The sequence below is a fragment of the Atractosteus spatula genome, chromosome 1 (genome assembly GCF_055471065.1).
Source record: "Atractosteus spatula isolate fAtrSpa1 chromosome 1, fAtrSpa1.hap1, whole genome shotgun sequence".
NCBI lineage: Eukaryota > Metazoa > Chordata > Actinopteri > Semionotiformes > Lepisosteidae > Atractosteus > Atractosteus spatula.
In genome coordinates, this window is record NC_142706.1 from 24806568 (window position 1) to 24819381 (window position 12814).

The 12814-nt window shown below is 40.5% G+C and overlaps 1 pseudogene; it reads left to right on the forward strand.

The window, feature by feature from the left end:
* The first annotated feature begins 938 nt into the window (after positions 1-938).
* LOC148840763 (uncharacterized) overlaps positions 939-12814 on the forward strand; it is a 35230-nt pseudogene continuing 23354 nt past the window's right edge.

Consider the following 12814-nt stretch of genomic DNA (forward strand, 5'->3'; position numbering starts at 1 on the left):
CATCGCCATGCCAGCAACTTCTTCCTCAATCACTGGAGCAGCCTCCTCCTCCTCCTCCTCCTCCTCCTCTCCATCCACCCTCAAAGTACCGTCATCATACTCTCTTGCTCGTCGTATATCCCTCCATACACAATTCCTGAACAAATGTCCTTCAGTCTCACACAGGGTACACACTTTCTTCCGGCACTCCCTTGCTACGTGCCCGACCCCTCCACACACTGTACACTCATTCCCCCGACACTCAGCGGCTTGATGTCCAAAATTGCGACATCGTCTGCAAAATTTGGGCTGGTTCTGATAGTAGAGATAACCCCTACTAGCTCCTAGTGAAAAGGATGCCGGGGGTGATGAAAGCCCCCTGCCCCACGTGCGTCTGACCGTAGTTTCACCCTGTACTTCCTCTTCCCAGCCCAGACGTTACGGCTATCCGTAATTCTCTCCGGCTAGCCGATGACTGAAACGTGCCTCAGCAGAAAAGCTGTTACATCATCATCACCCAAAAATGGATCATACAAGTGCACCATCACCACACGAAAATTGTCGTGATAACAGCCCAGCACTTCAAAATCCCTAAAAAAAAATCTTCATCCTTTTTATCTGCATATCTTGCGGACACCCTCTTGTATATCTCCTCATCTCTAAAGGTGACATCCATATACTTCAGAGGTCTATTCCCTTGTGCACATAAAATCTCTTCTGCTCGTAGGCCCAAACACCCAAACAAAGAGTCCTCAAACTCACGTCTCCCAGGCGGTTCTCCCCCTCGCATCCAATGAAAGCGCAAAGTCCATTTCAGCCTGGGAGCCTCCTCGGGCCGGTCGAAGGAGTCAAACCCTTCCGCCATCCTGGAGGAGGCCTCCAGGCCAGCTCCTCGAAGGGTCCACTCCAGTCCAACAACGAAGAAACTCCAAAGCAATCCACACGATCAGGCAATCCAAATGTCGAAAAGTAGTCCACAGGCAAAATCCTGGTCCGCAGGTCGTCGCTCCGGTCGCAATCCTCTTCCCGATCTTCGACAAAAGGCCGAGAAGCGATCCCAAAGAACAACCAATACCAGGCAAGGAACAGAGGTTTCTGGAGGGTTTAAGTATTGTGCGAGGGAGAAGGTGCACTGATTGATGGAGTGACGTGGTTGGCTAATTGGCAGGAGCGTTGTCATTTAGCAGAAGTGCTCTGGGCTGGAGTGTGATTTGCACAGGTGCGCTTCCGTGTGAGAATGTGGTGGGATGAAGGCGTAACAGTTAAACATGTTAGCATCCCCTGCTCTAATCCCAGAGCCCCAGCACACCACTGTGTAGAAAGAAAAGATGAAGAGGTGGGTGATAGTCTTTCTTGTCACTGTGTCTTGTTTCTCCCTCTTTCCTTCTGTTTTGTCTGCTCTATCCTCTTACCTATTCTGTCTTTGTCTTTTATGCTCTATTCTGTCTTTTGAAACCTCTGATGATTTACCAAGCAGATAATTTACCTTAAAACTCCTTCCCTTCATCAGTGTTTACCTGCTCTTGACTCACTTGCAAATAGGCAAACAACTTAAATGATAGCCATTGTTTGGATAAGATTTTATTCCCCTCTTGGATATGGTGTGCCAAACAAAGGGCATCAGCTGAGAGTTTGTGTGTTGAAAGTCGTCTTTGTTTCATATGCATATGGAAGTCTTACTTTTGGACACAAGACCTCAAAGACAATGCTTACAGTGCTGTTTTATATAGTGAAACAAACAATACAAGATACACTCCCACATGACTCTCTACTTGCATTGTGGCTATATATGGTCATTAGAAAGCTGACCAGTACATATATTTTCTTTACTGCCAGCTTGCGTGACAAACAGCCCCTTCTGCTGAATAGACCATTTGTTCCAGGAGGGTCACTCGGTCATTTCCAGGAGAACTATGCCAGCTATGCGTAAAGACACTATGTGGCTATGTTATCTTTTGAGACCGGACATCCTGAGTTGGATTTAGTAAAATATAAGTAAAAAGATGCATAGTTAACAAGATATAATACAAACATTTAGTAAAAACTTTTAGTTAATTCCCTCAGTCCCCCCTTCCAAAAATATTGCAATTAGCCAATTGTTTTCTAAATATATCCTGTGATTACTGATGAATTCTTTATGGGAGAATTTTGTGATTCTTTATGGTGTCCTAAACAAGTGATCAGGACTGAGTAATGGCTTTAGTGCAGAGGGATTTAATACAAGTTAGTATGAAAATTATTACAAACGGTACCAATTCTACTTTGCATCAGCGTGCCCCCCTATGACCCGAATACAGACTTCAGCCAGCTCGCTATCCCCCAATCATCTGGGTTGTATTTATGCTACTTTTGTCCTTCATTAAAGATATGCTGTGTTAGGTCTGTGTTGTGCTCGGAACATTCAGTTCTGATCACGCCACATGTTCCTCCTTGAGCTGCTAACAAATAATATAGAGCCAACCTATTCTGCATAGCTCCCATTTCATCATTTACTGCCTTAAGTCTGTCTGAAGTCTCGTTAGCTAATTTTTCCAAAGAGGCAGCCACGTTAATGACTTCCCTTGCTAATTTGCCAGTACTATACCAAGGCAACGCTATAGCCAAGAAGCGTTCCATCTCGGTAATAGCCCTAGGATATATTCTGGAGTGATTTGGACAGAATGGGCTGTATTCGCTCATGTGGTATTCCAAAGCCTAAATAAGAAATCCCCTTCCATTTAATAGGTAGCCAAGGGTATGCATTATTCTTTCAATTCCACCAGTTATCATTCTGTTGAACAGTAGGCAAATAAAAGTTTGATAAGTTGGTATGTGTAATATCATGGTCCCTTAACCATTTAAGAAAATTACAGTCTGAAGGATCATTACAACCCCACCATTTTATATTACTTATGTTGTCCAGTTTCAACAAAGCCCCCAAATAGTCTAATAAATTGTAAGGCATGTGAATGAGATGAACCCACCCCTCTTATATACCTGGGGCTAAACACACCCAGCATGAACTCTTGTTAAAGTTTTGAGCCAGCTGGTTAGAGAGATCCAAGAATGTATTAACGTCATGCTCTACAATGTCCATGCTGTGCTGTGCATGAGGTTCCAAGACATCCCCCCTAGTTACACTTATTAAGCACAGCAATATCAACATTTCATCAATCTCCTGCAGGTTGCGTTGCTCATCAACAATGAGATGCGTGAATCCGTCCCGTCCCGTCCTTCTATTCGAACTGCTGAATCAGTAGTTAAGAGCACTTGGAAGGAGACACGGTTGTAGTGTCTAGGATGGGATATCTTATATCCAAACGTACTCTCCTGGAATCAGATCATGTCCTCTTTCAAGTCCCCAGGCTTCCGAAACCTGCATCCTGGCACCTTGTTCTGCTTCTGTCAAGAGTTGGCAATACTGAAACATACAATCAGTTAGTAAACTAATGAAGTCAAATGCCTATGAAAGTCCCTTTGGATAAGTCTGGTGTGTCTGGTAGCCTCATGGGACGTCCAGTGATCACCTAAAACGGACTTAAACTGATAGAGCAGTTAGTGCCTCCCTTGATACTTCACAACACAGGTGCCAGTGCATCCACCCATTGAATTCCCTCTGAGTGATAGCGGGTGAGCTTATTTTTCAGAGTTCTGTTCATCCGTTTAACACAGCTTGACACACTTTTCCAGTGAAGTGTGTTCCCTGGCGTATGTGGCAAAGCCAACTCCTGCCCAATTCTGTATGAATCGTTGAACCATTTGCTTCTCCCTAGGGTGTTCCACAAAGTGTATTTGCCTCACAACAAAAGGCATCAATGACTTTGGGCATACTAAATGGCCCATCTTTTTGGCACTGCCACAAACCATTTTCCCCCAAACTTATGTTTCTCTCCAACCATGCCCATTTTTCCCTCTTTCGGGTCTTCTTTCTGAAGCTCCTTAATTTGATTCTACTGAAAGGCCAATGATCTTAAATACATCTCTGGTTCTTTGATCTGGCCACCTGTATTTCATGGCAGCTGGCCTGGCTGCCCCTTCTTCTGAAGCATTTCCCTTGGCCATCAAGGAGTCTTCCTTGTTATGACCTTTAAATTTTACCACAACTACTTGTTTTGGAAGAGACAGTTTCCAATAACTCTGACACTAGCTTAGGGTTTTTGACCGGAGTCCCGGTAGATGTCAGGAAGTCCCTGTTTTTCCATAATTTCCCAAAGTCATAACAGACTCCAAAAACATACCATGAGTTCATATAAATAGTTACAATTTGATCTTTTGCATATTTACAAGCTTCTATGAATGCCTTGAGCTCAGCCTGCTGGTCTAACACCAGATTATTCATAGCCTGCACAGCCCTTAAACACAGAACCCACCCCTTAGCCACTGCATCAAGGGGTCCTGAATAACCCACCGGGCAATGCCTACCTCCATGCTCCTGCGCCAGCGGAGCAGACCAGAACCAATTTCTTTCACTTACAAACAGACATAAAAACAGTTGATCCATCTGAGGGAAACCATCCAATGGCCATTTCCTGCAAAAGAGCTTGTTTCAAATAATTAAAAGCAGTTTCTGCTGCAGGGGTCAAGGCAATTTTGTCCTTAGACTGCACTACCCCACCTTAAGCAAGTCCGTTACCAGTTAAGCTCGTTCTGAGAAGGAATCCACCCAGGCTCTGCTAAAATTGCACAGACCCAGAAATCATTGCAATTTCTTCACAATCTTTGGTACTAGAAACCCTCAGATAGCCTGCGATCTATCCTCAGTGAGTTCCCTTTGTCCTTTACTAATCTTTGTCTCAGATAGATCACAGTTTCCAAACAGATTTGTACTTTATAACTGGCCTTATGTCCTTTCTTTGTCAGAATATCTAATACTTGAAGTAGCTCAGCCTTATGGATTCCCTCGTCAGGGGAAACAATCAGAATATCATCAACAGGTGTCCACCACCCACATCTATATTTGAAACTGTACAGTGCTTCCCATACATATTCCCAGTCTCTTTTAAACAAACCCTTTGCCACCACTATCCCTGTAGCCTCCTGTCACCCATTGTAAAATGTATCACACCTTTTGGTGTTTTAGTCGATACGCAAGACAATTGTGATCTTGTGTCCCACAACAGAGGAACCTGGACACCATTTACTGCACAATGTAAAATTAGTTCTTTTGTATTTAAATCTTGAGATAAGCTTAGGGAGGCTACAATGGGGTTTCCTAGTTTAAATCTATTGTTTCACGCAAGGCTCTTTCAGTTTCTGACAGGTTCTTTAACTGAAATCAAGCATTTTTTCTTACAATTTCTCCAAAATACCCCGTTTTTTTTACAGTAATTGCACATCAACTTATCTTGCTTGAATTGGCCCCCCTCGACCTGCCAACCAGGGGAGGCCATCTGAAGCGCACGTACTTTAGCATACATGCCCCACTCCCCTTTCCTTGCATTTCTACTCAATCGCTAAAACTTCATATTGTCATCCTCCACGATATCAGGAAAGTGCAACTGTAGCCTCTTAGCTATGTCTGGTTTAAGCCCATTCATATTAAACTGGTTTATTACTATGGACGTATCTTCATTAACCTCTTCATCGTTTGCTAAACCTGAGTAATCAAGCCACAGCATAACAAACCTCTCTATAAAATCTGACACATCCTCACTCTCTTTCTGTTGACATGCTGTAACTTTCTTCCAGTCTGTCTTGGGTGGGTAGTATTCTTTCAGAAACTTCCACACCATGCTCCACCCCTCTTCTTCATTGTTTTCTTGCTACATATGTTCACAATGCACCATCCCACTTTTCTCCTACCCTCCTTAGAATTATAGCTGCCTCTATAGGTTTAATACTATATGTATCTTTTAATTCCTGTAGAGCACTCCATGTCTGCTGCATCCCTGCCTTAGGGTGAGGTACCTCCTTAGCCCAGCGATTTATATCCTCAAGCTTGGGTTTATATGTTTTAACCCATCCCCCATCTTCTGATACTTGCTGACTACTGCTTCCTTCCCTTCCTACCTCTTCTTCTTCCTTTTATGAAAAGGATACATCCTCTTGTGAAAGGCGATCCTTGTAATCCCTTATCTACCTTATCCTTATCTGAGGTGGCTCAGATCTGTCTATATCCTGATTATACCATGTGTCACCCCAGTTGAATTCCCCATCAGGATAAGGCCAATCTGGGTATTTATCCCAGCCCTCATTTTTGCCCTGCAAGGGTTTTAAATCTGGATATAGTCTAGGTACTACACCAGCATTACAACACTTTTCCAATTCTTTTTTTTCAGGTTTTCAACTTCCTCCTTACAATCTCTGAGATATTTGTCGGTTTTCTCATTATTAGTGAATAAGATCACATTTCTCTCAGCCATTGCTTTAAGTTTTTCTGTCATTGACTTCTCACTCTTGTCCCATTTTGTTTTTTCAATACTGTTTTTATCGGGCTCTTAGATGTTTCCCTAAAACAAGACCTGTTTCTGTTTGTTTGTTCTTACTCCAGTGTTCATACACTGTCCTACATTCTTGTTCAGACCATATACTGTCTGATAATCTATATTTCTTTTTTAGTTTTTCTTCACATTCACCAGATTTCTTTCTTTCTGACATCTAGTTAGAGACCTCTACTAACTTGTTCTCAAACCATCCCATTCTGTCTAACTTCTGCCTCCCACATGTGCAAAGCCTTCTGGCTAAACAACTGAACCACGCGGATTAAGTTCTTATCCTTATCTGTGAAGAATGAAGAGATAAGAGAGATGCCCAGGAAGTGAGATAATAATATTATTTTCATGTTTTTTATGTTTTTTGCAAACTATGCAGTTTAGTGGCTTGACGTAGGTTTTGTGCTGAAATGTATTCAAAGATGCTGCCTGTCCTTGGTCAGTAAGATAAAGGCATGTATTTGGTAAGCTGGCTATATGCCCAGAACATGAAAAGAACTAACTGCTAACTAGTCTGCAACTTAGATATAATTAATTGGCAGGTGTTGCTGTTTTATCATTTGTTTAGAATATGTCATAGTAACTCTTTGTGTTTTAAGGTATAAAGGACCATCTTCAGCTACTTATTTTTTAAGTCTGGTGGTCGCAAGCCAGACTTCCATATGCATATGAATAAAGGGTCTTCTGCTTCACAGACACCTGAACTTTGTCATTTGTTTGACACTACAGCTGTAACGAACCGAGTTACCATCCCCGGCTCCCCTGCAAGTACAGTCCGAGTTACCACCCTTGGCCGTACTGCATCCGTGACTCAGGAGACAACACCAGAGACAACGGCTGACGAGAAAGAACACAGCCTATAGCACTTGTTGTTCTTATCTATGCCTAACTTCAATGCAAAAGCATCCACGCGCACCAGGTGGTTCTATCCTGGGTTTACCGCACTGGACTGGTGGAATGCTATCAAGACAATTCCTCTATCTCGACCCGACCAACAAAAGTTTTGTGCACCAGGTGCCTCAGTCCTGGGTTTACCACACAGAATGAGCAGAATGCTATCAGGACTTTCCAGACATTCACACACACACACACACACCTCAGCACTTTACATTCTTTTGTACTGACTGCAGTTCATGAAATTCCTTTGGAAGCGGTGGAGAGGAGACGGGACTTTTATAAACAGGAGTCCTTACCTCTTCAAAGTAGCAGTGCCTGGCTTTTCCCCTCCACTGGTCCTTCGGAGTTCCATCATTGAGAGTACCCTATTCGCAGCACTACAATTGTTGTGCCAAACAAAGGGCATCAGCTGAGAGTTTGTGTGTTGAAAGTCGTCTTTATTTCATATGCATATGAAAGTCTTGCTTTTTGACACAAGACTTAAAAGACAAGGTTTACAGTGTTCTTTTATATAGTGAAACAAACAAAACAAGATACACTCCCACATGACTCACTGCTTGCATTGTGGCTATATATGGTCATTCTAGAAAGCTGACCAGTATACAGATGCAGCCATTCAAAATGAGCAGGCGATACCGCATTATTTTGCGCTTTACGCAGTCTACCACGAGTTACCGTAAATTCTCGTATAGTACCTCAAGTAAAATAATAGTATCCGGAATATCCGCAAGGTGGAGCTAATAAAGCTCAACCTCTCATGTTTGAGCTGTCGCCATCAAAGTCTTTAACGAAGATATTACTAATAGTATTAATAATGAATAACCTTGGACAAGCTGTAAACTCAAAGTATTACCCTGGTCCACATTCTTTTTTTCATTGACCGTCTTTGTAAAAGTAACACCACAGCATTTCGCAGTCACGCATTTGTTTCCAATCATGCAAAGTACGGTCATTTTTGGGAATCTCCGATTCACCATGCCTTTCACTTGCTCATAAAAGAGATTGATTTAGGAACATAAACTGTATGCAAACTGTACTGTATACAGTATGTATATGTATATTTAATGTCTTTACTGTGCTCATTTAAGTATTGAATATTTATATGGAATTTTACCACTGAAGGGAAATCTTAGTAGCTGAGCATAAAAAGAATAGGAGCATACTGTAACGCGTGTGAAGGCCATAAACGATATTAATTTTGGAACATAAACATACAGTATATGGCTGGTCTCGGTACTTTAAAGAAAAAATACACACCAGTATTCCATTTCTCCCTAAACATTTTAAGTATCGAAGTCTTTAACGTGATACCGGAGTCAACAAGCATACTTTTAGAATTTGATTAAAAGGGAATATAATATGGAATCGCGTATCTAAAGAAATTAATAACGATATAATTATATTCATGTACCGCAACACAAGAATAGTACACGCTGTACATTGTCTGTTGATAATGTTTCTGTAGGGCTTTTTCAACACTCCTTATGTGACCTTGCCAGTGGCGCTGTGGGTTAGGTTCCCGACTCACACATCACACGTTGTGTGTTTGAATCCAGCCGAAACCATGACTTTTTTTTTAACAAACATTTCTTTGAAAAAACAAAACTTTTCCCTGGGTCAGAGATTAAATAAAACTTCACTCGCACCAAACAAATTTATATTTGTAAATATCACATGATCGAATTTAAGTCATTTTAATAACAATGAATAGTCACCTATGCGTTACAATATAAACATTTATATAGATTTAAATCGAATTTTGATTTAAATCGCAAACACGTGTTTAAATATATGTGTTTTTTGATTCACAATCAGACAAATGCAACATAAATTGATATATTTGTCTTCTAAGTATCTTAATCAACTTTCAGCATAGCTTTCTCCCCGTTTAGATTTGTTTTTCTTGGGATCAAACGTGGAAAGATTAGATTGTAATCGTTTTTATTTTTTAAAGACATTTTAGAAAAGTGTAATCTATACTAAGAAGCTGTACACCACCTGCTATAAAGAAACATATTGTAATACTTTCGGGTTCAGATAGGACGGACACAAGAACTCAGACTTGCGGAGTTAAAGCAAGTTAAAGCCTTGATTTTATATATCACCTTTAAAAATGGCATCTCAAAGCAATACAGTAGATGTAAAAACAGTTAAAAGGACCACAGATTACAAAGTAAATACCCAACACTGATTGTACATTCACAACAGTGACATATCATAAAGCTTTTGCACATATTGTTAAATTATTACTTGTTTTTCAGGAAGTTAAAAAAACACTTGAATTACTTATCCAGTCTCTCGAAATAAAATTATTTTTCAAGCAATGCAACTAACGTCTGGCAATGTGTTTTTTTTAATCCAACATTGACAGCCGCATCTTAAATCTTGTCAGTCAGCTCTTTTTTCTCTATTTGAATTGTGGCGATTCAAACAACTTGGGATAACAAGTGGTCTCAAAGTCACCGAGCTCACAGAGCTTCAACAACAGATGACAATTTCCTTAGTCCTTCCTTAGTCTTCCCGAAATTGTCAGATTATGAGTGAATAAAAGCATTTTATTAAAAACGTTTGCGTTTGTTTGGGAGCTACAGATGCAACCATTCAAAATGGGTGGGGTATTTCGCGGTATACCCCAGAGGGTGTGTCGCATCAAAACGCAGTATCACACGGTATATCGCGTTATTTGACGTCATGCTGGAAAGTATCCGGAATCACCTTGTAAAACCGCCAGGAGGAGCCAATAAAGCTTTACCTCTCATGTACAGCATTTGAGCTTTTAAATTTAAACTGTGTATTACAGCATGTTAATCATCAGCCATTAAAAAGTTGGTATATTTTATGAAAGCAAGATTGCTCAGTTGGACAAAAGTACACAACCAACCCTTGAAATCAGAAATATTTTTGCATCAAAGCCTTTACCAAAGATATTACTAATAGTATTAATAATGAATAACTTTGGACAAGCTGTAAACTCAAAGTATTACGCTGGTCCACATTCTTTCTAACTGTCTTTTTAAATGAAAATACTTTTAGTTTTTTCTTTGACAAACACCACAGCATTTCGTAGATCTAACTAACGAGGACAGGACATTAGCTAGCCAATACGATAAAGGAATGACTTTTTTTGCTAATTTCTTTAGCACATTTGTACAAGCACTTGGAATCTGTCCAAGCCCTACTTTGTCAGGCATTTTCTTTTACTGCAACGGACATAAAAACTCCCTTGCTTTTAACAGAGCGTTTCATAATTTCTAACTATGAAAATTATTTAAACTGCGACACTTATCATTCAACCAGAGCTCAAAATATCACAAGGATCCTCAAGAGCACATCAAAGACTGTATTAAAAGATACTTGTATCAGAAACATGAGAATCCAGGCTTTTTTATCAACGCTTTCTTTTCTGTATACCAGATATTATGGAACCACTTCAGAAGGGTGTCAGCCAGTCAGATTCCAGGAATCGGTACTTTAAAGAAAAAATACACACCGGTATTTCATTTCTCCCTAAACATTTTAAGCATCGAAGTCTTTAACTAACATGTGAAATAGCGTGTAAAAAAGTGGTAGTTTTAAGCTTTTCTGCTAATATAATATGGAATCGTGTATCTAAAGAAATTAATAACGATATGATTATATTCGTGTACTGCGACAGGGGTGTGTAGGGCTGTTTCGCCTCTCTCTCTTCATGTGACTTCCCTAGTAGCCCACTGGTCTACGTGCCTGATTACTAAACCTACAGATTGTGTGTTCAAATCCAGCTGGCGCCGTGACTTTTCTTTTAACAAACATTTCTTTGAAAAAATAGAATAGCAATATTATGGACAATTAATTGACTTTTATATTTCTAAATATCACAACATGATCGAATTTAAGTCATTTTTGATAACAATGAATAGTCACCTTCTTCCCTTCTGACAACGGTCCCTGCTTCTGCTTCCTGCTTCTATTGTGTGTGTGTGTGTGGGGGATCCCTTTATATCTCCCTTCAGATTTAAACAACAGCGACTGTCAGAAGATAGGACACAGCGGCTCAGACACCCGCTGAATGGAAAGGGGTACTTTAATGTTCTGTATGGCTAATATTAAAGCCAATACTTTAATATTCTTTTCTGTATGTTTAACAATAGTGGGTACTGGCCTAATTCGGCCCTGCACCCGTTGTTAGGTGTTAATGTGTTGTTGTTAAGTGTGAATTTGTACCTGTTTCCCTGAGGTCTGGCTTTTTTTCTGGAAAACCATAACTCTGTTCTGTGGGCAACAGCAGGACCAGGTTGTCTGCAAAGAGCAGGAACTCGATTTCTGTAATTAATGCAGATCAGTAAATCAAGGAACAAAATAATTATTGCATTTATGGTGCATTTATTGCAAATTATGGTTTAACAGTCCGGGTGTGGCAAGCCTCTAATGTCTCCCGACTTCGACAAAAGGAACCTGCCTTTCATTGGAAGACAATGAACACATTCTAGCCTTACATGAGAATATAGCATAAATACACCAAGGGATTGGGTGAGCTCCCATCACAAAAAAAAACTGCGAGCCTTCACTACAGCGACCACAGTACAGTATGGAGACCAAGACCTTTTACGGGAAGAGACGGGGTGCTTCTGCCGCCCCAGCTTCCAAAGAGCGAAGGGTAAGCAAATACAGCAGGCTTCATCTGAAATACGCGATTATAGCGCTTATTACAAGGTATTATTGCCGTTTTGAATTTTACATTCAATTATAAATATTTCTTCGTAGCCTGTTCTTCAAGAAAACACCGCACGGGCGAAACGATCTTCGAAATCTACCACCAGGACATTAAAAAAGAAAGCGGTAAGACGGATAAAAAGAAAAGTTTATTTTGACGTCTGTTCCGCAACTGATGAATGCTACTGTGTGACTTTATTTCTTACATGTGTAGTGTGCTCTCACGAGGCACCAGTTCTGTAGGGGTTTGGGCATTTACTGGGACAATTATTAATTGTGGCAGTAAATCACAGAATGATTCTTTTAATGGTCTTAGAATCCAACCATGCGATATAACTCAAACAACGCACACACACAGGCACTAATACACGAGGATACATTTATTAATAAATAGAATATGCATGTAAACCTAAAAGATCTTATCGTGAGGGTTATCAGAATACAAAAGATATATATTCATTCAGTTACAAAGAGTTACACATATCAAGAGGATATACAATCGGTATATCATTCATTTAGACCGTTTCGTAAAGGAACTTGGTTATAACTTCTACATTAGATACTCAAAACAAGTACATAACTCTTAGGAATTAAATTGATATCAACTGGTTGGGATAACAATTAAATTCTCGAGCAGTAATGCAGTGATGAATACTCATCCAATCTCTGGGGATTCAGATCTCCTGCAGGCACAAAGAAGCAGTTGCAGGCTTGTTGCTGTCCAATCCGCACTCTCTGGCTCGGTGCCAGGCTGTGCTGTGCGGCTTGCGATGGTGTGCTGCTGATGCTCTCTGAAGACCGGCTAGTTAGTTTTGGCTGAAACTAGCAAGAGTTTG